We start from the raw sequence: 25,368 nt of genomic DNA on the forward strand, positions 1-25,368 counted from the left end.
GTCTAAGTTCCTAAGGCTCAGACGGACCACTTCTCTTCTGCCAGAGTAAGAATGTCCTATGCCCAGAAAGATGTCCTGTTTCAGAGGTTGCCCTTCAAGAGGGGAGCAATAGAGCATGTCCTGGAGCTGAGGGAGCCCTGAGGAGGCAGGAAGGCCAGGCGGCCTGCTTCCTACTCAGCCCGTGTGGCCAGAGGAACATTCTCCAAAGTGTTCTGCGGAATGATATTGGGTGCCACATGTGCACTTGTGTACGCACGCATGTGCGAACACACACACACACACACACACACACACACACACGCGGAAGCAAAATGGTTCCTCGTCAAGTAAGTTTTGGGAGCATTGGCTCAAAATGCTTTCTCTCAGAGCCCTTAATTCTAAAACGGGGCTGTAGCTTGGAGGGGTTTCCACATTTTGTAGGCCAAGGAATCTCTTCTGGCAGAGTATTTCATGGGGCTAGTAGTCTGTGGAACACATGCTTAAGTATTAAGGGGTTAAGGGGCATGAAGTATGCTGCCTACTCTCAAACGGTTCATAAAAAACACGTTTTAATATGGATGTGTAAAAACTAAATGGTAAAAATTGGTGAATCTGGGTAGAGATTATATAGGAGTTCTCCATATTTTTTGTTGCACTTTTTGGTAACTTTGAAATTATTTCAAAATACTGTCCATGAAGGTGGCTATTTAGAGATAAGATTCACCTCGGTGATGTAAAACAAGAAAACACACACCACAAACACTGAGGACCTATGGAAATGGGGTTGCATATTTGCCTCTGGTGCCCCGGACTGGGAGCCTTGGTGCTCCATGTGGCCTCTTTCCGGAGCTGGACAGAAGGCTAGGCATCCTTAGCAGGTCATGTTCTTCCTGCAGGACATTAAAGAGGAGCACTTCTGCTCCAGACAAGCTGGAACTGGGACTGAAAGTGGCAGAGAAAGAGAACAAAGATATCACACCACAGCCGCTCCTTCGGTGGGATTTGGGGAGATCCTTTTCCTTACCTAGAGACTTCTGAATGTTTTGATGAATGCTAATCTCATGACAAAGTTTATGAATTCCAACCCAACATTTTTAATCTCCTGATTCTACGATCATGACACACGAGCGTAAATGATCGAATTCTATGACCGTTTGTGCTCCCGTAATTAGAAGTTGGCCATCCAGATACTTCCCCCACAGCGTGCCTCACATCTGCTCCTAGACAGATCTGTGAGCTGCTGTCCCCCATCTGTCTCCCCTGTCCTGGATCTGCCTTCCCGGTTCCAGCTCTCCACGTCCATTAGTGCCAGACCGCTGGGTGGAAACTTCCAGCCAGCAGGGTCGACCTTGAGAACCCCAACGGGGCTGACTCTGTGTGCTCTCAGTCCAAGGTGTCCAAGGCTCGCTTTCGGTCCGGATGCCAGAGTGTGGCGGGCACCAGGCAATGGTGAAAAGAGGCTCTCTTCCCAAAGCCCGTCATATTTTGTCTCTTGGACCTCAAGGCCACCCTAATCATGCCCAGAGCTTCTCCACTGATTTCAGGAACAGTGATTCTGCTTTGAGCTAGAATTGTGCCAAGCCTCACATGTGAAACACTAAGTACGCAAATAAATAAAAGTAAAACAGACAAAAGACCAAAGGATTTTGTCTGTCTGTCTCTCCTCTGACAGTACAGTCTCAAACTCAGCCCATTATCCCAGCTGGGGACAAACCCAACACTTGCTACTTCCTCCCCTCTTATTTTTCCCGCCCCCAAACTCTGCTCCCAGACACGACACCTGCTATATATTTAAACAGCCATGTTAAACAGCACTCAGGAGATGGTGATAAAATGGAAATAGTACCAGGAGTTGTAGTCGCCCCACTCAGAGAGCCCCTTTTTGTGTGTCTGGCTCAGTGCTGGTTGCTTTATGTGACTTATCTTATTCAGCCCTTCCAACCGCTCAGTTCTAGTGTGATTCCCATCTTTCAGATGAGAAAACTGGGAGGGTAGATAACTTGCTCAGGATCTCACAGTTGACAAGCGCTGGGACGTGAGCAACTATCCAGAGATGTTGGACCCCAGAGCCTGTGTCCTTAGCCCACTTTATAATTTTGCTCCCCTCCCCGAAACCGCAGAATTGATGGGGGTGTTGTTTTCCGGCATCTAGGCTCTGGGGAAGGCTGCCCCCAATGACCTGCTCCCTACATCATTCCCATCAGGAGTGGCTGTAGGACCTTTCTGAGTCATTTTTACCCACGCTAATTCCCATGTTACAAATCTTAAGGATGAAGTTTTTAAAGCTAGTTAACTCTTAATAGTCTAATAGAAGCCAGCAAAACGCCTAATTTATCCACCTTTTATATTTGACCTTGGAATACATTGAGATCTGGGGAACAGCAGACTCTCGTCCTTCATCTTGTTGGCCCTGGCTGATATTAAACTGAGTTTGCCGTCCCAGGGTGCCACTGAGTCCAAAGAAACGTGAATAGCTCAAAAGTGTGTTGAGTCCCTGGAAAAGTTGGCCTGGGAGTTGAACATCTATAATAGAACACCGACCATGTGATTATTGGAAAGAAGATGATATAGATTGCATGTGCTCCTTGCTAAATGGGTTTCAGGTGAGAAACTTGTTGCTTCTCTGGGTAGTTGAGTTCCCAATCCATGGTAGAAAATATAGGTAAAATTTCTGCTCTGACAGACACTCATTTATCCTCAGTTTTGTACCCATAATCTATACTTGTCTTAATTTCCTCTAAATTATTCTCAGACATTAACTAATACTAAGTACAACCAAAAATAATTATTGCTATGTGTTCCTTTTGTAAATATAACTCCAGCACAGAGCTGGAAGAATAATGGCATATTTACAGAAGGCAGCTAATTAAATGCTGAGTTCCAATTGCTTTCACTTTGCCAGAAGGAGCCATTTTCACAGCAAAAACTGGGTGGATGCCTTTATGCTTACCGGGAACAACTCAAGGTAACATAATTCAGGGTTCCCTAGACAAAAATTTAGCACGAGACAAATTTACAAATCTCATTAAGGAAGATGTGAAGATCTTTTTACTGCAGCCCAGCAGTCTAAAAGGGGTATCATTCTAGTGCGTTTATTTAAGGAATAATATATATTTCATTGTTTCCTAATGGAAGTAATTGCAAGGGACTCTTAGGCAATCTTTGAAGAACACTTTTATTTTGGAATCTTTCTTTTCCAGTTTATGAAAATACTTCACCATTCTTGATCTCATCACTTCTAAACTTCCTAACGAATCTGAGCATTGTTGAGCCCAATATCAAAAACTATGGAAGTTGGAGCACCCACCCTTTCTGCTTCTGTTTATTTCAGAAATTTGGTCTTAAACACATCTTGACCTTTCATATGGGGGAATGGATGCTGCAGTGGTACGATTCCTGGAGTTTTCATTAGAAACAGTCACCTGAAGGAATTTCTCTGACAAATCTGGGTTTGAAAGTACACCTTAAGTTTGCCTTTTCTTTTGGGTTTGTTCAAACTCAAACCAAACACGAACCACAGCTTCCCAAAACAATGACAAGCTGCACCCGGCATTGTAAAGATGCTGGATTCCATCCCTGTAAAGTAGAGTGTTTTCCTTGTCCCGGCTCCAGGGGAGAAACTCAGGAGTGTACTGGTGCTTACACACTGCTCCACTTACAAAACCTTTTCAATGGCGCCACTTCACTGTGTTTCTGGATGCCGTGCTGATTTTTCTTCCTGCCTGCACAAAATTCCTAAATTTGTTTCCATCTACCGGAAGTCGTGATTTGGCAGACATCGGCACTTTTTCCATGTTTAATTAATTCCTCTAATTTTGTGGTAAATGAGAATAATAGGGCTTAATTTTGCTATTTATGTAAAATTGATTGGTAATTACGGAGAGCATGGGGGACTTGGCTTTACAAAGGAAAACTAAGTGACCTCTCCATCACGGTGCCTTGGCATGCCTCCTTCCCTCATCGGGAAAAAGCAGAAATGGCAGCAAAGCAGATGTTGAGTGGGAGACGAATGGAGGTTTTGTGACCTTTTGCAGAAATTGAAATACGGAAGTTTGCTGGATCTTGTTTCAAGGTTTGAATGAGCTAAGACTAGAATCATCTAGAAGATAACATGTGTAGACACAAACCTGTTTGACTGGGCTTTATCATCTCATATTTGGTATGGTTTGGTCACTTTAATTCCAATATATTCTCATCTATTGTGCTCTGACCAAAGCAGGGGTGGATGCGGGAGAGAAGGGTTTCTTCCTGGAGGTGCTTATGTTAAAAGGAGATCTCATAGAAGGTGGTCTCAGGACGGAGGATTTTGGAATTTTCTCTCTTTTGAAACTTTGCATAACGGCTCCAGATGATCGCTGATTCTCAGTAAATGATACTCACGTTGTAAGTAATAAGAAATAGGTAAAGATAGATATTTAAGTATTATTGTCTATATCTACGTGGCTATGTCTATCTCTGTAAGTCAGCCTCTCTCTCTCTCTCTCTCTCTCTCTCTCTCTCTCTCTCTCTCTCTCTCTTCCCCTCCCCCTCCCCCTCTAGGCTTTCTATCCAAGAAGGCTTAAGTACCTGACTGTAACAATGAAAATTATTATTATCGTGAAGTACCAGGACTTAGTTGTACATCCATGATGGGATTTATTTTTTAAAGAAATAAGGCCAAAGGAGTTGGTTTTTCTTCCTTTTGGCACCATCAAAACTCAGTTCCTTGCTGGGCAGCATTCAAAGTATGGCCAGATGGCAAGCAGGACTGGAAGGGACATGCACAAAAAGATGAGGCAAATAAGATACCTTCTCCCTGATATGTGGCGTGGAAATTCTCAGGTGAGACAGAAAAGATGTCGAATCCTGGAAGCTGATGCCCAACCACAAAAATCTGCTGGAATGGACTCGTATTGTTTAGCCACATAGAGCTATTGAAAATTATTGACAATGTCTTAATTAGTTGACACTAATTACTCTACATCTTTCAGTTTGGGAGCCCTGAGAATTATAGCTTAAATTTTAAAATTATACTTTTGAAATAGTAAGATGCTTTTATCAGTACCGTCTTTCATGTGCTTGTCTGATTTTGTACTACAATGGAATAGACAGAAATATCTGGCAGTATTATTTTCCCCTAAGTAAATTTTTTCCTCTGATAAAGTAATTCACCCTACCTGTATGTTGTAAGTCAACACAGAATTATGGGAAGATTTGCATTTAATAAAGCCTCTGCTCCTAGTTGAAAACAAGAACAGAGTGCCCAGAACACAGACACTGCCAACAGCATCTGCCCTGGTTTGGTAATTTGCTGGCTGTGGTCCATTTAGAGTCAGATCATCAGGGGTCAGGCTCAACCTTCTAAGTGCTTTAGAACATCCCATCCATTGAGGTTTAAGGTGGAAAATAGAGTTGAGAAAACAGAAAGTCCTACGGGATCAATTGCAAATATCACTGCATAATTAAAGATATTTCCTTATTTTTTTTTATTGATTTCACACCTGTGGTCTCCCAATATAGTTTTTTTGTTTTGTTTTGTTTTGTTGGCTGCACTGTGACTTCGTTGCTGCACACAGCCTTTCCCTAGTTGCTGTGAGCAGAGGCTACTCTTCATTGTGGTGCGCAGACTTCTCGTTGTGGTAGCTTCTCTTGTTGCAGAGCACGGGCTCTAGGCGTGCAGTCTTCAGTAGTTGTGGCACATGGGCTCAGTAGTTGTGGCTCACGGGCTCTAGAGTGCAGGCTCAGTAGTTGTGGTGCACGGGCTTAGTTGCTCCGCGGCTTGTGGGATCTTCTAGGACCAGGGCTTGAACCTGTGTCCCCTGCATTGGCAGGCGGATTCTTAACCACTGTGCCCCCAGGGAAGCCCCCAATATAGTTTTGATAACATTCAAATTCAGGAACTAGCATTGCCCTCCTGAAAAACAAATTTAAAGTACTCAGACAAAAACCCAAATGCACTTGTCCAGATACACTTTCTTCCTTTCAGAAATCTTCTTTATGTTAAATCAAATCAAATGATAATTTTTGCTTGTTAAAACTACTGAATCAGGGGACTAGGGGAAGATGGACAGTGGAAGTGAAATGTTTGGATCTTCTCAAATCATCACATAAAATCAGACCGGGAAACTAGTTAGCTAAATGAAAATTCATGAAAAAAATTTGAAGGAAAACAACGTGACAAGTTTTACCACAATCCACAGAATACAGGTAGGTGTCAGCAACATCTGTCTGGGAAAACAAAGAACAAAAAAACAGAGGAAAGCAATGGGGCATCTGACAGACCTGAGAACAGGAGGAAGAGCCCCCAAAAGAGCCAACAGATACTAATGGAAATGCATGCAGGCCAGTTTTTTAAGTGGCAGCTAAAACTGGGAGTGGTTTTGCTGCATCCTATAACAGGGAGTATCTGCTAAGTATGAAGGAGCTGGAGCAATCTTTTCTATATCAAAACTGACCCAAACAGGTTCTTTTCATGACAGGGCTCTACACCAAGGAGAGACTGCTGGAAGTGGAATCAAAATTGAACAGGACAGGGTCAATAGATACAAAAGAAAGAGAAGGTCCAGATAAAAATGTGAGACAGGGACAGAGACAGAAAATCTCAAAAAAGCAGGTCACCAATACTATATTCAGTAGTGGTTGAAAGTACTTAATACTACATAAGTAGTAGTTCAGTTGAACTTCCCAATTTAACTGTGAACTTAAAAAAAAAAAAAACTTCCCTGAACCAAGCTTCCTTATAAAAGTTCAAGGAAACTAATTTCACATAGAAATGAGCCATCTAAAAATATCCAGGTTAAATATCATACAAAGTTGTTAAAAGAGAAAAAGAGAATAAGTAGTAGAATATATCCTTATAAAGTATGAAAGGGTGACAGAAAATTATGATCAGAAAACAGATCAAAATTGTGACATTCTATTTCAAAACAAGATGTTAAGAAAATTATATGACATGAAAAAAACAAAAATCAAAATTAGAAAAATTCAAGGTAGATGACAGAACTCAAGGAAGGAATAGAACTAAAAAGAAAAAAAAAGATTTTATAAATAGTAGCTAAAGTAAAAGAACCAAAAGAGTTAATAAACACAAATAATGCCATAAGAAAATAGAATATGAAAAGTAAGGCATTTTTAAAAATCAAACAAAACATAAAGAGATAAGAGGATTTGCCTGAAATTGACAAATAATGAAGACAGGCAAAGAAGATCCAATATACAAATAATAAGAGTTACTGAGAAAGAGAACTGAAGCAAAGGAGCTGAGCAAATACCAAAAAATATAATTAAAATTTTTTCTGCATTTCAAAAAAATTGAAAAGGCATACTTTTCAATATTAACCAACAGCAAGATATATTCCAAAAGAATGTCTGGAATTAAAAAAAAAAAAACAGGAAAGGAAAAAAAGACACTTTTGGACATCTAGGTAAAAGAAAAATCTGATTTGCAAAGGAAAGGGAAGGAATATTAAATTTCATCAGACTTTTTTTTTTAGTGCTCCTGTATAAATTTACTTTTAGCATTAAATTCAGAATTACATGAAATTGATTGGTTTTAAGAGTTAAATCACTTCTAGAAAAATTGTTCCACTAGAGACATCAGCTCTGGATTTGCTAGAATTTATATTTCAAACTAATTTATCAGATATTTATACTATGCTTTTGCAGTGTATAAAATACTCTTAAGAGCTCTAGTATCAGTTGCATCAACAGAAATATTCTCAAAATTTAAAATTATCAAAAATTTTGTTTACAATCTTGTATTTACCAACAGCAACTGACATCGCTTTCAATTATATTAACTGAAATTAAATTGCCAAAATGATAATTTTTTATTTCTTAATAAATTAATTTTCAGAAAAGCAAGCCAGAAAAATCTTATTATTGTCAAGATATAATACTAATAAAGAATTACTAGTTATTAAATTATATAAAATTATGATCCAAAAGTATTTTTTGTAACCTTGTTATTATTTAATATATCATTATAAAACCTATTGTGCTTTTTTTGAATTTTTGAATTTTATTTTTTTATACAACAGGTTCTTATTGGTCATCCATTTTATACACATCAGTGCATACATGTCAATCCCAATCTCCCGGTTCATTACACCACCACCACCAGTCCCCACCACTTTCCCCCCTTGGTGTCCATACATTTGTTCTCTACATCTGTGTCTCAATTTCTGCCCTGCAAACTGGTTCATCTGTACCATTTTTCAGGGTTCCACATATATGTGTTAATATATGATATTCGTTTTTCTCTTTCTGACTTACTTCATTCTGTATGACAGTCTCTAGATCCATCCACGTCTCTACAAATGACCCAATTTCGTTCCTTTTTATGGCTGAGTAATATTCATTGTATATATGTACCACTTCTTCTTTAACCATTTGTCTGTTGATGGGCATTGAGGTTGCTCCATGACCTGGCTATTGTAAATAGTGCTGCAGTGAACACCGGGGTGCATGTGTCTTTTGAACTATGGTTTTCTCAGGGTATATGCCCAGTAGTGGGATTGTTGGGTCATATGGTAATTCTAGTTTTAATTTTTTAAGGAACCTCCATACTGTTCTCCACAGTGGCTGTATCAATTTACATTCCCACCAACAGTGCAAGAGGGTTCCCTTTCCTCCACACCCTCTCCAGCATTTGTAGTTTGTACATTTTCTGATGATGCCCATTCTAACTGGTGTGAGGTGATACCTCAAGGTAGTTTTGATTTGCATTTCTCTAATGATTAGTGATGCTGAACAGCTTTTCATGTGTTTCTTGGCCATCTGTATGTCTCCTTTGGAGAAATGTCTATTTAGGTCTTCTGCCCATTTTTGGATTGGGTTGTTTGTTTTTTTAATATTGAGCTGCATGAGCTGTTTCTATATATTGGAGATTAATCCTTTGTCAGTTACTTCGTTGGCAAATATTTTCTCCCATTCTGAGGGTTGTCTTTTCGTCTTATTTATGGTTTCCTTTGCTGTGCAAGAGCTTTTAAGTTTCATTAGATCCCATTTGTTTATTTTTATTTCCATTACTCTAGGAGGTGGATCAAAAAAGATCTTGCTGTGATTTATGTCATACAGTGTTCTGCCTATGTTTTCCTCTAAGAGTTTTAAAGTGTCTGGTATTACATTTAGGTCTCTAATCCATTTTGAGTTTATTTTTGTATGTGGTGTTGGGGAGTGTTCTAATTTCATTCTTTTACATGTAGCTGTCCAGTTTTCCCAGCACCATTTATTGAAGAGACTGTCTTTTCTCCATTGTATATCCTTGCCTCCTTTGTCATAGATTAGTTGACCATAGGTGCGTGGGTTTACCTCTGGGCTTTCTATCTTGTTCATTGATCTATATTTCTGTTTTTGTGCCAGTACCATATTGTGTAGTACAGTCTGAAGTCAGGGAGCATGATTCTGCCAGGTCCGTTTTTTTCCCTCAAGATTGCTTGAGCTATTCGGGGTCTTTTGTGTCTCCATACAAATTTTAAGATTTTTTGTTCTAGTTCCATAAAAAATGCTATTGGTAATTTGGTAGGGATTGCATTGAATCTGTAGATTGCTTTGGGTAGTATAGTCATTTTCACAGTATTGATTCTTCCAATCCAAGAACATGGTATATCTCTCTATCTGTTGGTATCATCTTTAATTTTATTCAGCAGTGCCTTATAGTTTTCTGCAAACAGGTCTTTTGTCTCCCTAGGTAGGTTTATTCCTAGGTATTTTATTATTTTTGTGGCAATGATAAATGGGAGTGTTTCCTTAATTTCTCTTTCAGATTTTTCATCATTAGTGTATAGGAATACAAGGGATTTCTGTGCATTAATTTTGTATTCTGCAACTTTACCAATTTCATTGATTAGCTCTAGTAGTTTTCTGGTGGCATCTTTAGGATTCTCTATGTGTAGTATCATGTCATCTGCAAACAGTGACAGTTTTACTTCTTCTTTTCCAATTTGTATTCCTTTTATTTCTTTTTCTTCTCTGATTGCTGTGGCTAGGACTTCCAAAACTATGTTGAATAATAGTGGCGAGAGTGAACATCCTTGTCTTGTTCCTGATCTTAGAGGAAATGCTTTCAGTTTTTCACCATTGAGAATGATGTTTGCTGTGGGTTTGTCATATGTGGCCTTTATTATGTTGAGGTAGATTCCCTCTAAGCCCACTTTCTCAAGAGCTTTTATCATAAATCAGTGTTAAATTTTGTCAACAGCTTTCTCTGTACCTATTGAGATGATCATATGGCTTTTCTTCTTCAATTAATTGATATGGTGTCTCACATTGATTTGCATGTATTAAAGAATCCTTGCATTGCTGGGATAAATCCCACTTGATCACAGTGTATGATCCTTTTACTGTATTGTTGGATTCTGTTTGCTAGTATTTTGTTGAGGATTTTTGCATCTATATTCATCAGTGATATTGGTCTTTAATTTTCTTCTTTTGTAGTATCTTTGTCTGGTTTTGGTATCAGGGTGATGGTGGCCTCATAGAATGAGTTTGGGAGTGTCCCTTCCTCTGCACTTTTTTGGAAGAGTTTGAAAAGGATGGGTGTTAGCTCTTCTCTAAATGTTTGATAGAATTCACCTTTGAAGCCATCTGGTCCTGGACTTTCGTTTGTTGGAAGATATTTAATCACATTTTCAATTTCATTACTTGTGATCGGTCTGTTCATATTTTCTATTTCTTCCTGGTTCAGTCTTGGAAGTTTATACCTTTGTAAGAATTTATCCATTTCTTCCAGGTTGTCCATTTTGTTGGCATAGAGTTGCTTGTAATAGTCTCTTAGGATGCTTTGTATTTCTGTGGTGTCTGTTATAACTTCTCCTTTTTCATTTCTAATTTTATTGATTTGAGTCCTCTCCCTCTTTTTCTTGATGAGTCTGGCTAATGGTTTATCAATTTTGTTTATCTTCTCAAAGAAACAGCTTTTAGTTTTATTGATCTTTGCAATTTTTTTCTTTGTTTCCATTTCATTTATTTCTGCTCTGATCTTTATGATTTCTTTCCTTCTACTAACTTTGGGTTTTGTTTGTTCTTCTTTCTCTGGTTCCTTTAGGTTTAAGCTTAGATTATTCATTTGAGATTTTTCTTGTTTCTTGAGGTAGGCTTGTATTGCTATAAACTTCCTTCTTAGAACTGCTTTTGCTGCATCCCATAGGCTTTGGATCATCGTGTTTTCATTGTCATTTGTCTCTAGGTATTTTTTGATTTCCTCTTTGATTTCTTCAGTGATCTCTTTGTTTTTTAGTAACGTATTGTTTAGCCTCCATGTGTTTGTGTTTTTTACGTTATTTTCCCTGTAATTGATTGTAATCTCATAGTGTTGTTGTCAGAAAAGATACTTGATATGATTTCAGTTTTCTTAAAATTACTGAGGCTTGTTTTGTGACCCAAGCTGTGATCTCTCCTGGAGAATGTTCTGTGCGCACTTGACAAGAAAGTGTAATCTGCTGTTTTTTGATGTCCTATAAATGTCAATGTCCTATAAATATCAATTAAATCTATCTGGTCTATTGTATCATTTAATGCTTGTGTTTCCTTATTAATTTTCTGTCTGGATTATCTGTCTATTGGTGTAAGTGAAGTGTTAAATTCCCCCACTATTATTGTGTTACTTTGGTTTTCTCCTTTATAGCTGTTAGCAGTTGCCTTATGTATTGAGGTGCTCCTATGTTGGGTGAATATATATTTATAATTGTTATATCTTCTTCTTGGATTGATCCCTTGATCATTATGTAGTGTCCTTCCTTGTCTCTTGTAACATTCTTTATTTTAAAGTCTATTTTATCTGATATGAGTATTGCTACTCCAGCTTTCTTTTGATTTCCATTTGCATGGAAAATCTTTTTCCATCCCCTCACTTTCAGTCTGTATGGGTCCCTAGGTCTGAAGTGGGTCTCTTGTAGACAGCATATATATGGGTTTTGTTTTTGTATCCATTCAGCAAGCCTGTGTCTTTTGGTTTGAGCATTTAATCCATTTACGTCTAAGATAATTATTGATATGTATGTTCCTATTACCATGTTCTTAATTGTTTTGGGTTTGTTTTTGTAGGTCCTTTTCTTCTCTTTTGTTTCTCATGTAGTGAAGTTCCTTTAGCATTTGTTGTAGAGCTGGTTTGGTGGTGCTGAATTCTCTTGGCTTTTGCCTGTCTGTAAAGCTTTTGATTTCTCCATCGAATCTGAATGAGATCCTTGCCAGGTAGAGTAATCTTTGTTGTAGGTTCTTCCCTTTCATCACTTTAAGTATATCATGCCACTCCCTTCATGCTTGTAGAGTTTTGCTGAGAAATCAGCTTTTAACCTTATGGTGGTTCCCTTGTATGTTATTTGTCGTTTTTCCCTGCTGCTTTCAATAATTTTTCTTTGTCTTTAATTTTTGCCAATTTGATTACTATGTGTCCCGGTGTGTTTTTCCTTGGGTTTATCCTGTATGGGACTCTCTGCGCTTCTTGGACTTGGGTGGCTACTTCCTTTCTCATATTCAGGAAGTTTTTGACTATAATCTCTTCAAATATTTTCTCTGGTTCTTTGTCTCTCTCTTCTCTTTCTGGGACCCCTATAATGCGAATGTTGTTGCATTTAATGTTTTGCCAAAGGTCTCTTAGGCTGTCTTCATTTCTTTTCATTCTTTTTTCTTTATTCTGTTCCGCAGTAGTGAATTCCACCATTCTGTCTTCCAGGTAACTTATCCGTTCCTCTGCCTCAGTTATTCTGCTATTGATTCCTTCTAGTGTATTTTTCATTTCTGTTATTGTATTGTTTATCTCTGTCTGTTTGTTCTTTAATTCTTCTAGATCTTTGTTAAACATTTCTTGCATCTTCTCGATCTTTGCCTCCATTTTTTTTCCGAGGTCCTGGATCATCTTCACTCTCATTATTCTGAATTCTTTTTCTGAAGGTTGACTATCTCCACTTCATTTAGTTGTTTTTCTGGGGTTTTATCTTGTTCCTTCATCTGGTACAAAGTCCTCTGGCTTTTTGTTTTGTCTATCTTTCTGTGAATGTGGTTTTTGTTCCACAGGCTCCTGGATTGTAGTTCTTCTTGCTCCTGCTGTCTGCCCTCTGGTGGATAAGGCTATCTAAGGGGCTTTTGCAAGTTTCCTGATGGGAGGGACTGGTGGTGGGTAGAGCTGGCTGTTGCTCTGGTGGACAGAGCTCAGTAAAACTTTAGTCCACTTCTCTGCTGATGGGTGGGGCTGGGTTCCCTCCCTTTTGGTTGTTTGGCCTGAGGCGACCCAACACTGCAGCCTACCTGGGCTCTTTGGTGGGGCTAATGGTGGACTCTGGGAGGGTTCATGCCAAGGAGTAGTTTCCAGAACTTCTGCTGCCAGTGTCCTTGTCCCCCTGTTGAGAGAAATCCACCCCCCACCTCTGCAGGAGACCCTCCAACACTAGCAGGTCTGCTTCAGTCTTCTATGGGGTCACTGCTCCTTCCCCTAGCTCCCAATGTGCAGACTACTTTGTGTGTGCCCTCCAAGAGTGGAGTCTCTGTTTCCCCCAGTCCTGTCAAAGTCCTGCAATCAAATCCCACTAGTGTTCAAAATCTGATTCTCTAGTAATTCCTCCTCCTGTTGCCGGACCCCCAGGTTCAGAAGCCTGATGTGGGGCTCAGAACCTTCACTCCAGTGGGTGGACTTCTGTGGTGTAAGTGTTCTCCAGTCTGTGAGTCACCCACTCAGTCTGTGAGTCACCCACCTTAATCAAATCAAATTAAGGGACTTGATTTTACTGTGATTGCACCCCTCCTACCACCTCACTGTGGCTTCTCCTTTGTCTTTGGATGTGGGGTATCTTTTTTGGTGAGTTCCAGTGTCTTCCTGTCGATGATTGTTCAGCAGTTAGTTGTGATTCCGGTGTTCTTGCAAGAGGGAGTGAGAGCACGTCCTTCTACTCCGTCATCTTGAACCAATATCCTCATCAGACTTTTTTTTTTTTTTTTTTTTTTTTGGCGGTACGCGGGCCTCTCACTGTTGTGGCCTCTCCCGTCGCGGAGCACAGGCTCTGGATGCGCAGGCCCAGCAGCCATGGCTCACGGGCCCAGCTGCTCCGCGGCATGTGGGATCTTCCCGGACCGGGGCACGAACCCGTGTCCCCTGCATCGGCAGGCGGACTCTCAACCACTGCGCCACCAGGGAAGCCCCTCATCAGACTTTTTGACAACATTTTAATTCAGAGGAAAGTGAAAGAAAGAAGACATAAGGGAAGAGTTAATGTCTACCCAAAATAACCTTCATAAAGGGCACAGATAATTATAACACGTGAAAATTCACGGAATATCATCCCGTGAATTTTTGTTTGTTTTAAAGGATTCTCCTAGAGTATCTGCTTTTGGTCAGTTAAATGACTATAAACATCAATATAGAGGTCAGCAGTGGACATTAAATGTATTGTAACTTCTATATCTTTGACTAAAAAGGAGGAAGATGATGCTAAGTAGTGGCTCTGTGACCTGACAGTGCAGACACAGTACAACCATAAAATGGGGGAGGGATGTGATTATAGGATGTATGTAAAAAAAAAAAGTTTTAACTATTTTCAGGAATAGTAATTGGTAGTGTTAATATTGCTGTTCCAAGGCTTACATATATATGTTTACTTATATATATATAAGTAAAATTCCTGTAGTCCTAAATTTGAATTTCATGGTCCTGAATCATTATAAATTCATGAGATATTCAGGCATTGAGAATTAATGACTGCTAACATCAAAAAAGAGTAAAACTACAACACAACATGTCTCCAGGAAAAACAACACACTACCACCATTAGTTTTGCTAAAGGAATCAAACCTGATCTGATCAGACCTCTGGGTTTGACTGTCAATTTTCAAGAAATACCAAGGACAGAGGAGTGTGTTCAAATGCCCTGGATGTGCAACCAACAAAACTCCAGACAGTAGGAAACTCCACAGCTCAAATGGTGCAGGTTCTCCAGCAGATACATACTGAAGGAAAGAAATGGATGGAGGTGATAATCTCAACTAGGAGCCCCTCTCCATCTTGCTTGTATATTGGAAATAGTAGAAGTATTTAAGAATTAACACTTCTGGAGTTACTTAAAACTTTGTTTGCAGGATAAGAAAATTTAGGAAAGATTTGAGGATTCAGTTCATTGACACTGATAGAAATAGCTATTATTAATGGAAAGCATATCATGTGACTGTACTATAACTAATAACCTTAGATGTATTCTCTCTAATCTTCACAATGACTGTGAAATAGTGACTCTTATCCCCATTTTATAGCTGAGGAAATAGAGACACTGACAGGTTAAATAAATTGCACAGGTGTTTAACTAATGTTTAGCTGAGTTGATTTATAGTTAACCTAGGCCTACAGACTCCATAGCTGTAATTTGCAACTACATCGTGTAAAAATTATGTTTAAAATCCATATTAAGAAGCCTGTATTGTAACCTTAATTCTATCATTTAGGAATTTTAAAAGGCTATTTGCATTTTAAAAATATCTCTTGTTACTATCCAGACATAAAGCTAAAAAAACCGGTGTGGGATTACTACTTTAATCTTAAAAAAATGGTATTGGGATCGAATTGCCAACATATCAGAAAGAACTTATATTGGATATTAATTTTTGTCTCACTAGAAATGTCATATTTTTTAACTCATATTCTGTGCTTCGAGAATTGTCAACCACAGCTTCTAAACATTTTATCACTTTAAATCTTATTTTGCATCTTTCATTTTATGGAGATTTTTGTTTAGCTACTTGCTTAAAATCTTGGTTTCTGACAGAATCAGAACAAGATGATTTTGCTGATTCCCCTGAAGGCAAAGTGAGAAATCATTAAACTGCTCTCAGTGTTCTGCAACCGGTCCCTTGTACTAGGGAGCTAAGCTTGAACAAAATAACTGCTGAGATGCTGACCCTGTATAACTGGTTCTCTGCTTAGCACAGGCCAAACTTTCCATGCCTGGTAAACAAGGAGTAGTGTCAAAATGACACTGATTTCAGGAAATTTCTCATTCTGGTTGGGTGGCATATAAATTTACAATCTGTTCTACCTCATAATGTCAGACGTCACCATGAGAAGCAGCATGATCTGAGAGCATCATGGACCACCCCAGAGATTTCTGGAGGGGATTGAAATATTAATACTTCAGTTTGCTATAAGGCCAGGAGTTTCATCCGTAGAACCTTTCTCTTCCTTTCTGTTTCCTTTCCTGCCCAACTCATTTGTGCTCAGCTTAAAGCCCATCTTGAAATGGTGTTAAATCTAATACCACTCTCAGATTTCATCAGTCTTTGAAGTTGGCCAGGGCTACATAGAGTAAAAAGGCAAGCAAAAATGGACCTCTATAAATTACAGATTGGAAAGTATTTATTAGAACACCCAGGTTCTGACGAAATTTTGCCCTCCAATATACAGGGCTTGAAAATTGAACTGGTTTTCTCCTCTGAAATGACTCAAAGAATTTAAAAATCTCCTTTGTAGTGGTTTGTGATTCCTTGTGTGTCCATTGCTCACACTACCTCAGTTCCTTGATTTTCGATTTAAAAGTAGAGGTGGTAACTTTTGCTGCATTACAGATTTACCAGAATTCCATGTTTCCCCATGATCTGCACGTTGCTGATTTAGTCCCTGTCCTGAAGGCTTTCGGGTCCTACAGAAAAGATGTAAATGAACTGGGACCCCTGCCCAGAAATACAGAGAGCCACTAGGCAGCATTTCACATTGAAGGTCAGTGCATGTTTAAGAATATAGAGAAAAATGATTAGCCATGGATTTGTTTCAGATCCAGGAAAGAGAAGTCAGAGAAAACCATCCCTTCCCCCTTAGGAGATTTTGTGGAGGAAGGGGATTCTTAGGAGCTGTTTAAATGATGGATGAAAGACAACTAACTTCACAAGGATTCTGTATTGGTGAATAAAATAGCTTCAGATCACTAAGGTATTATGAGGAGAGTGCTATAAAAATACACAGCAAGATCTAGGTTAGCAGTGGCCCTTTAACTCTGATCACCCACCTATTCTTTAGGTAATCTAATTCCTCTTCTGAATGTCATTGTGTATTTGTGCTTTTGTGTGTGGAGAATCTAATTTTGGTTGATATGGGCAATAATTTTAAGGATGATATAAAATAGATCCGTAGGACCATTGCAAAATATAATAAATTTGCACAGTGAAGTGCCTTTGGGATTGATTAGGACTGTTTTGCATGGCTTAGTAAAGGTGAAGTGTTATCTCTCTTCTCTTCAGAAAAATGAGTTTAGTTATCTCAGTGAAAGATTTTTATGGAAAATGATCATATGCTTTTCTAGTATAAACCTTCAGACTCTAACTTTTATAGTGGTCAGGTCTTCTTTGTTATATTTTATTTGAAATTTCAACTTTTCTTTTTCTTTCAATTCTTAAGAAGAAGTAAGTCACTTATCTTCAGGCTTCAGCCTTCCCCTTTGTCCAAAATCTAACACGTCTTCCACCCAAAACTTATTCCCCCAAATGTCAAATGGATAGAGAAATGAATAGATGCATCAGTGGTGCATGGATGGATGGATGGATGGGAGCATGGACGGATGCATGGCTGGGTATGTGGATTGCTGCATGGGTGAGTGCATAGATGAATGCAGGTTGATGAATGCATGGGTGGATTCAGGAATTAAAGGATAATGGGAAGGAAGGATAGAAGGACACAAAATAAAATACTTTTATAAAAATGAATTGAATTCAACAGAAGAAAAATGTATTGTAATACAACTGGAGGAACTGCTAAAATTCACTTAAAGGTTTCTTCTATCCCCAAAGACACTATAGTGCCTAAAATATTTTAAAATAATTTTTAAACATTTATTTGTGCCAATCCCCATGCTAGATGTTTTGTATGTTTTCATTTGTAAGAGACCTCTGCAGTTTATATGGCTGGCACTTCATAGTGAGAACCCTCCATCGTTATAACAAGACCTTTGCAGTTAACCACCTCTTAGTATTTGTCTTACGATACAGTCCTGTTCATCGCCAGATCTATAAAGAGGGATACTAAACGCTAGTCTGAAGGGTTCCTCAGTCCATCTAGAGCCCCACGGTATACATAAAGCCAACCAGGAGAGCTACTGTTGTGTTAATTTGTTTTGTTAGATTAATGATTCTTCTGTTAATATTTAACCTTTTGTCAAATTGTGATGCGTAGGGTTATACATCTAGATCAATACAAATGAATAATGGGACAGGCATACTTTTTCATCTCATTTCTTTTCCCACTAGTACACAACACTCTGTTTTCTTGGCAGTGTGTTTTAAATGGTCCATAATTAATTAAACAGAGAATGACGTATCTTTTCACCATGTGAAAAGAAGCACTGATGTGCAGACTACTAAGTCCTCATTCTTTCTGTGAGGCAAACTGGGGCTGATTTACTTATGTTTTCTAAGTTGTATCTCTCTTTAATCTTTCCTGAGGATTTGGAATATTGAAGGAGTCTCTCTGAGGTCTGGATTGAGGGGAGAGATGCGGTATGCTTCATGGAGTGCGTGCAGATCAGGTGCCATGTGCCTGGCGGAGCAAATCTGAAAGCTTCTATGTGTTTTGGTGATTAGCATCTAGGACATTATTGGCAATGGTGCTAAATGAGAAGTGGATAGTACTTGGGAATTCTAATAGCATGATCTAAAATTATACAGCTTTCTCTCCAAACAGAAAAAGTACAGGTCGATCCCTCACAATATCATTTTGCCAGTTCTTAATTTTAAAGGCATTCTTGTTTATTCATTCTCTTAACAAAATTTGTCAGGGAGAAGTTCTCACTCCACAGAGTACCCAGGCTACACAGCTTAATGCCATGGTATACACTGAACGATCTCCTCTGCTATATTCTTGCTGACCAGTTGTCTCTCTTCTTCTTGAAGAGAGGCCATTACCTTGCGTTGCTGTAATCCAGAGCTTCTTAGTCATCCCTTCCGTGGTGGGCTCCTGAGGCCGGATGAATGAGTAGAGAACTTGTAGAACAGCAGTGTCTTGCTTCAATGATCATTTCTTCCAGGAATAACATGGCCACTGTCCAGTGCTGTTAATTCCCTTAAAAAATGATTTTACACTATAAAGAATGCCTGACCATGAGCTCTCATGTGGGATTTAGCTATGTAAACTCTGCCAGATTTGAGAAGCTCAACTTAGGAACTGTCTCCCAAGACAGCAGTTTCCTGTGAACATCAGTCTTGTAGGACACATTTGTTTCCTCTGACTTGGGACTGTAACCGTAGGCTGCATTCCTATTATTTCCAGCTTGAAGGTGCACCATTGCCCTTTCCTTCTGTGTCGCCAGTCTCAAAGACAGGAGCCATGGGGTCTTAATGCTGAAGGGCAATCACATCTACCCTTGTCTGTTTCCACGGACGTGTGAGTTCATGCTTCCTGCCTGAAGGCTGACCTAGAATCCTAATGAGCTGAATTCAAGCTGAACTTGCTTCTCTGGTTGATGCTTTGGCCATCTGTTGACCTTCTGTAGCTCAGGCAAGAGCTTTTAGCCCTGGCAGCGTAGATACAACCCATGTATCTGCCAACTTTCCTATGTTTTTTGCACTCTTTCCTGTGTTTTTTACTTTTTTCACTTCCCAAATTAGTAAGAAGCAAGTTTAAGCCGCCTAAAGCATTCACTCTTTGCATACGTGGTGCACTTAGCTATTTCTCTCTTCAGACTGTAGGGCCAAGGTGATTCAGGTCTCATGGGGTTCTACACAGCAATGTTGGTGGAATAAATGAAGTGATCGATGAATGAATAAATGGTATTCAGATGAATGAAAGATGGTTCTGCACCCATAGTTAATGACGAGGTCAAGGATTTTACACAACATGGATGCACCAACTCTGATCCTGTAGTCTGATCTAACTTATCTTCTCTGAACATAACACCATGAACCACATTAGCAGGACAACAGCTTTGAGTTCTTCCGATTGGTGGTGAGAGAACCAATCAACACAAAATCACTGTTATAATAATTAGCATATGATTATTATGATCACATGTAAATGGCTTCCTGGTCCCTGTTAAGACTAGTAGCACATTTACATAATGACCTCTGCCCCTACCCTGTGCTTTTAATTCTAGCTCCCCTCTCCCCAGCCTCCCACTCCCCACACCTGGCTGCTGCCTCTGGAGTGTACACACCGTGCTCCAGGTACCCGGTGTCATCCTGGACACTGGGCCCTCTCCCCTTGCTCAGGTTTCTTTTGAACCTGTTCCAGTGCTCACACAATGCTCCCCTGCTCTACCTTGACAACTTGTGTGGCTTCTCCATAACTGACCCTTAGCTTCGCTGCTCTTCAGGTGAGATCAGTGAGGTAATTATCTCAGGTAATTACTCCTCCAGCCCTTCAGGTCAGTATTCCGGAGCTTGGCCTGTCCCTTAAAGAGGAAGATCCAACAGGCCCACACCTAAGGGAAAAGGTAATTCTGTGACTCTAGGAAAGAAGCATGGACTTGAACGGATGACCAGAGGGTACCAGTTACACAGAGCTGTCATGCAAACAGCAACATGAGCCTAAACCATTTGTGTCATGGTGTTCCTGGGACTCTTCTTTAGGAAAGGAACTGTTTCCTAACACACTGTAAACTTTTGTACAACAGTAGCTATTACAATTACTAAAAGCTAACATATTGAGCACTTTCTATGTCCCAGGCTCTCAATTCATCCTCATAAAACATTGGCATGGTAAATTCTATTACATCAATTTAAGAGCTAGGAAAGTGAAGTTCAAAGAAATTATATATCTTGACCAAGAACACAAAGCTAGTGAATGAAGGAGCCAAGATCTGGCCCTAATCTGATGTCCTTAATGACCATTGCCACCTCCCTGCAATAAAGGAACCTCTCTGGGCAAAAATGTCTTTCCATTTATGAAATAAAGAACTAGCATTATAGCATTTCAGGTCCCCAGAAAGATTGCAAATATCAGGAAATACAATTTTTGTCAAGCCCTTTGCATATAGGAAATGCTAAATCAAGCTAAATTAAATTCAGTAGAGTTCTAGACAGTTAACAAGCCTTTATTAAACCCCTGCTGTGCTGGGCACCCAGCCGTGACTTGGGTTAAGCCTAATACTACTTAATTTATGAAAATGCTGCTATAATTATTTTGTTTGTTAAATTTAGGTGCCCTTAAGGAGAAAGTAAAATTTTAAATTAAATATAAATTATTTATCCCAATTCTCTGATTTCCATTCCATTTAACATACCTTTAGTAGGTACCAAGTTGTAGTAGACATTTTAGAGGGTCTGCCTAGGTCACAATTACTGCCTTTCTCCCACAATTACCGCTCCCTTGACACCCGGTGGAGGTGGGTTACTTACAGCCATGTTGGACCATCTGTTCTAAGTAGGGCCAATCAGGTTCACTCTTCTGTGACTTTGGAATTGAAACTTAGGATTTACTCATCAGTCTTTGCATGCGGCTGACATGTAGCTCGTGAGCCTGGAGAGAGCAGAGTGTCTATGTGCCATTTAGACGAAGTCACAGGGGACCGGGCTAGAAAAGGGGAGAGGAGAGCACAGTAAATTTGTAGGAGAGAAGCAAAGCTGAGAAAAGTATGCATCTAGAGAGACAGACAGACAGACGGACTGACCAAAGCAAGAGAGCCATGATGAGAAATGTGGATTTGAAAATGGGGATTCCCAGCATAATCCATATGTGGTGGTGAAGCTCGCCACTCTTAATGCTGCACTTCGTGGAGTGAGGACTTTGCCTGATAAAATGTAATGTGAGCATGGATAAACAAGGATGTCTTTAAAATGAAGAACTGGCAAAGTAATGTTTTAAGAAACTAAGGAAACCTGTACTTTATTATTCTTTTCTGTTCTCGGACAGAGCCTTGAAATTTTATGTCATGGGATCAGAGGAGTTGCCGGGTTATATTTCACTTCTTTAAAAGCACCGTTGCCAGTAATGGCCTAGGTATTACTAAAGGCCGCTGTTAGGACTGACCATTAATTATTGCTTTGCTTGCTCCTCACTCCTCTACGTATCCCTCAGATATCAAGACTGGCTTTCTGGTTGGACTACTATTTCTTCTTTGCAAAATGTGCTGCTCTGGATAAGCAGCTCCTGGTCAAGGCAGATCTATGTCACCCAGGTAGAGGTAGGTAGGGAAGTGATGATGAGCTACGCGCCCTTCCCGTCACAGCTGAGATGTCACAGCATGGCCTCACCTGGTTTGGTAAACCCCTGCTACTTCACCTTCACCCCCTTGAACTTCTGACCTTCTGTGTTGTCTTTTGAAAATTTTCTCCCAAAATTGCTAACTGCATTCTTGATGTACTGAGTGCTCTGATCTGGGCCATTTCTGGTCTTGACAGTCATTGCAGGACATTTCTGGAGGCCCCGGAGAAGGAGCTGGGGATAGGCCCCTGGCCTTGTAGTGCTGATGGTGTGTAGAAGAGACAAAGAGGGAGACACACCCATACCGCAGTGCATGACAACTGCCGTATTGGGCTGTCTGAGACATTAGAGGGTGCCCCTCTCAGAGACATAGAATGTCTAAGAAGGCTCCCTAGCAGAAGCAGCTCCTGCACTGAGGCCCCAAAGCTGTGTTGGATTGAGCTGGGTAAATGGTGCGTGGATGGATGATGTTCAAGGGTCAGGAGCCGCCTGTACAAAGACCCACAGTTAGGAAGTGCATGGTGTGCTGCTCAGACTGAACATGGTTGATCAAACTGGGGCCTCAGTGCTGCAGGAGAGGGGGGTTGAGAGGCGGGTGGTCAGATCACGAAAGGCCTTACAAGCCTTGTAAAAGAGCTTTTGACTTGAAAGAATTCAAGAGTGGCGAGAGAGTTTTGAGCAGGGAAAGTCACACGTTTTGATTTGAATTTTCCAAAGATCCAAGTGGTTGAATTGAGTCCACAGCTACTGGTCAACTGAACTTACTAGACAACAGATGTGTTTGCCTTTGTTGCAGGAACTATTTTTTTTTTTAACCCCAAGAGTCAGAAGTCCCAAGAAATTAAACATAAGAGGTATTTTCATTTCAGTCTTGTTACCTCAGCTCACCAGAGGAATCCGTAATGTTGTTTTTGACCTGTGAATGCTTCTCTGAGTTTCCATTTCCGTGGCAATATTTGGAGAGGCAATCAGAAAGTTGAACAAGCAGGGCTCGTGAGGCACAATCGCTGGAGCAACTTTATTTTTGTCTTACAAAGGCCACTAAAGATTCACTCAGTGGAAGGCATTCTTCCAGTGTTCCTAGTTGAAAGTTCAGCCAGTCTCCGAATTTTCTGATCTGCCTAAGCACTGTGGTCACTTTAAAATTTCACAAATAAGTTTAGTTACTTAACTTAAATGTTTCCGTCTCTGGGGAAAAACTTGCCACTCCATTCAAGGCCACAGTCTGGGAAGGGACACAGCAGGCTTTTAATATCTTACCTTCTCTGCCACCTGAGAGTTTCTGCCTTCACTGTGGCCCCGAGGCTTGGAACCTAGGAAGGGAGGAGGCCTGGGGGTGGGGCACGGAAGAAAGTTTCTCACTTGGGTGGCACCACTAGAAGATGGCAGGGTGACGTCCCAGCGTGACATATTTAAAGCTGACTCTTTCTCCTTTGAGACCTTTGCTTCACCTGGGCCCCCTGGGCCATAAGCAGTTCATTCTGTCCCTCCGGCTGCCACTCCCCCTCAGCCCCAGAGCTGTGCCGTCATCCTCTTCACATGGAGACTCTCAGGGGCCCCTTTGCTCTTTCAGACAGACTCCTGAGAAGGAGGTAAAGTGGCTCCCAGGTCAGCCCTCATCTTCAATCCTGTGTAATCCACATCTGATTCCTAGAAAAGAGTCATGCTTCCTTAACCTTGACGTGTTCTGGGAGTGGAGGCCAATCTCAATCCCAATGCGGCCATCTCTGTGTAAGTCCCACCTGCTTTCTCAGGCAGGAGTCAGAGCCCAGTCTCCTGGGCCCCTTGGCTGTGGAGCACACGTAGCAAACTCTCCATTGAAGCCTTTCTCCTGGAACTGGGCCTCATTCCTTCCCCATAGCGGGTAGGGTGTGGTGGGGACTTAGAGCACACCGACAGCTCTCTCCCCGAACACCCTCTCCATAGTTTCTGACTGCCTGGCCCTTGGATAGCCTCATCAGAGGCAAGGGACTCAAAAGTCAGGAAACCGCTTTCTAGACATTTCTTTTGACCATTTTGCTTATGGCGCCTCTTTGGAATCTGATCTTTCTCACGTCTCGGCACCACAGTCAGAACTTCCAAGGTAACATTCTGCTACTAGACTTGTAAGCACACTGCAGCGTGTTGGGGAGAACGGGCAAAAAGGAAAGGAATGCCCCTCATCCTCCTTGCTTATGAAATGTGAGTATGTGCGAGAGAGAGGGCAGAGAGGCATCCACTGGCAAAAGCTAGGAAGAGCCTGAGGAGGAAGACGAATGAAACAGAGAAGGGAGAGATCATAACAAAAGTGGACTTTCAATGGAGCATTTGAGAAACACTCATTGAGAAGATGAGTCATTGCTCTGGTTAGAAGTCATATCAATAACTGATCAAATACATATGCTTAGTTGGAACCCCAGTCGATAGCCTAGAGCTGTTGTTTTGGTTTTAGGGAAGCATCCCAGAGAATCTTGAGAACATACAATTTATGAAAGAGCCTTTGGGTTTGTAAGAATATGGTTTCACTTATTCCAGGAATCCTTCTGTTTCCTCAGCAGTCAGACAGACCATTAGTTCCTTCCATCTCCAACAACGCTATTCGTATTATATTATAAACCAACTCATTGAAGGCCAGACGGCAGGCCTAACACTCAAGTCTGCAATTTTTGTTGGAAAGCATTTGTAGTTTTGCTTCCGCATTTTTGTTTTTCTCCCTCACATGCGTGATATTTGGGGACTTCTGATCAGAAACATCTGGGCAAAGCTGAGTCGTCTTGTGTCTACACTAAGGTGTCTCCTGGAATACGTGTCATGTGGTCCCAGAAAAGGCCATGAAGTCTCCACTCTCACCCTGGGTGGTGATGAAGAGCCACAGTCCACCCTCCAGGACTGGCAGAGCAGCTCTACTGTGCGTGGTCTGGAGAGCACAGCCGAAGTCCACGCTGTAACCCTCCAGGTTTGGGCTTCTGAGTAGACTTTTTTTTTTTTTTTTATGAGTGTCGAGATCTCAGTGGTGAACATTTTGACATTCAAATTACCAACTACGTTATCCCACTCAGAAAACAAATAGCTCATGTGGATGAAAGCTGCAAGGTCAATTCTAATTCATCTCACATAACTCTCATTGAGTAGACCATTCTAGTTATCTTTTTCAATAACTACTCATATATTCTTACAAAAGGTAGTGAACACCTTTTAGGGTATCCTTCCAGGTCACTTTAACAAGTCTCACCATCAAAAGCAATAGAGCTCCTCCCCAGCAACCATCCTGTACAGTGTGACCCTGTGCCCCAGCTTCATCAAATTAGACCAACCTTGGGTACCATCTT

Source organism: Delphinapterus leucas, chromosome 10 (genome assembly GCF_059928025.1).
Source record: "Delphinapterus leucas isolate spDelLeu-1000000601 "Yukka" chromosome 10, BTC_Dleu_Yukka2, whole genome shotgun sequence".
Classification (NCBI taxonomy): Eukaryota; Metazoa; Chordata; class Mammalia; order Artiodactyla; family Monodontidae; genus Delphinapterus; species Delphinapterus leucas.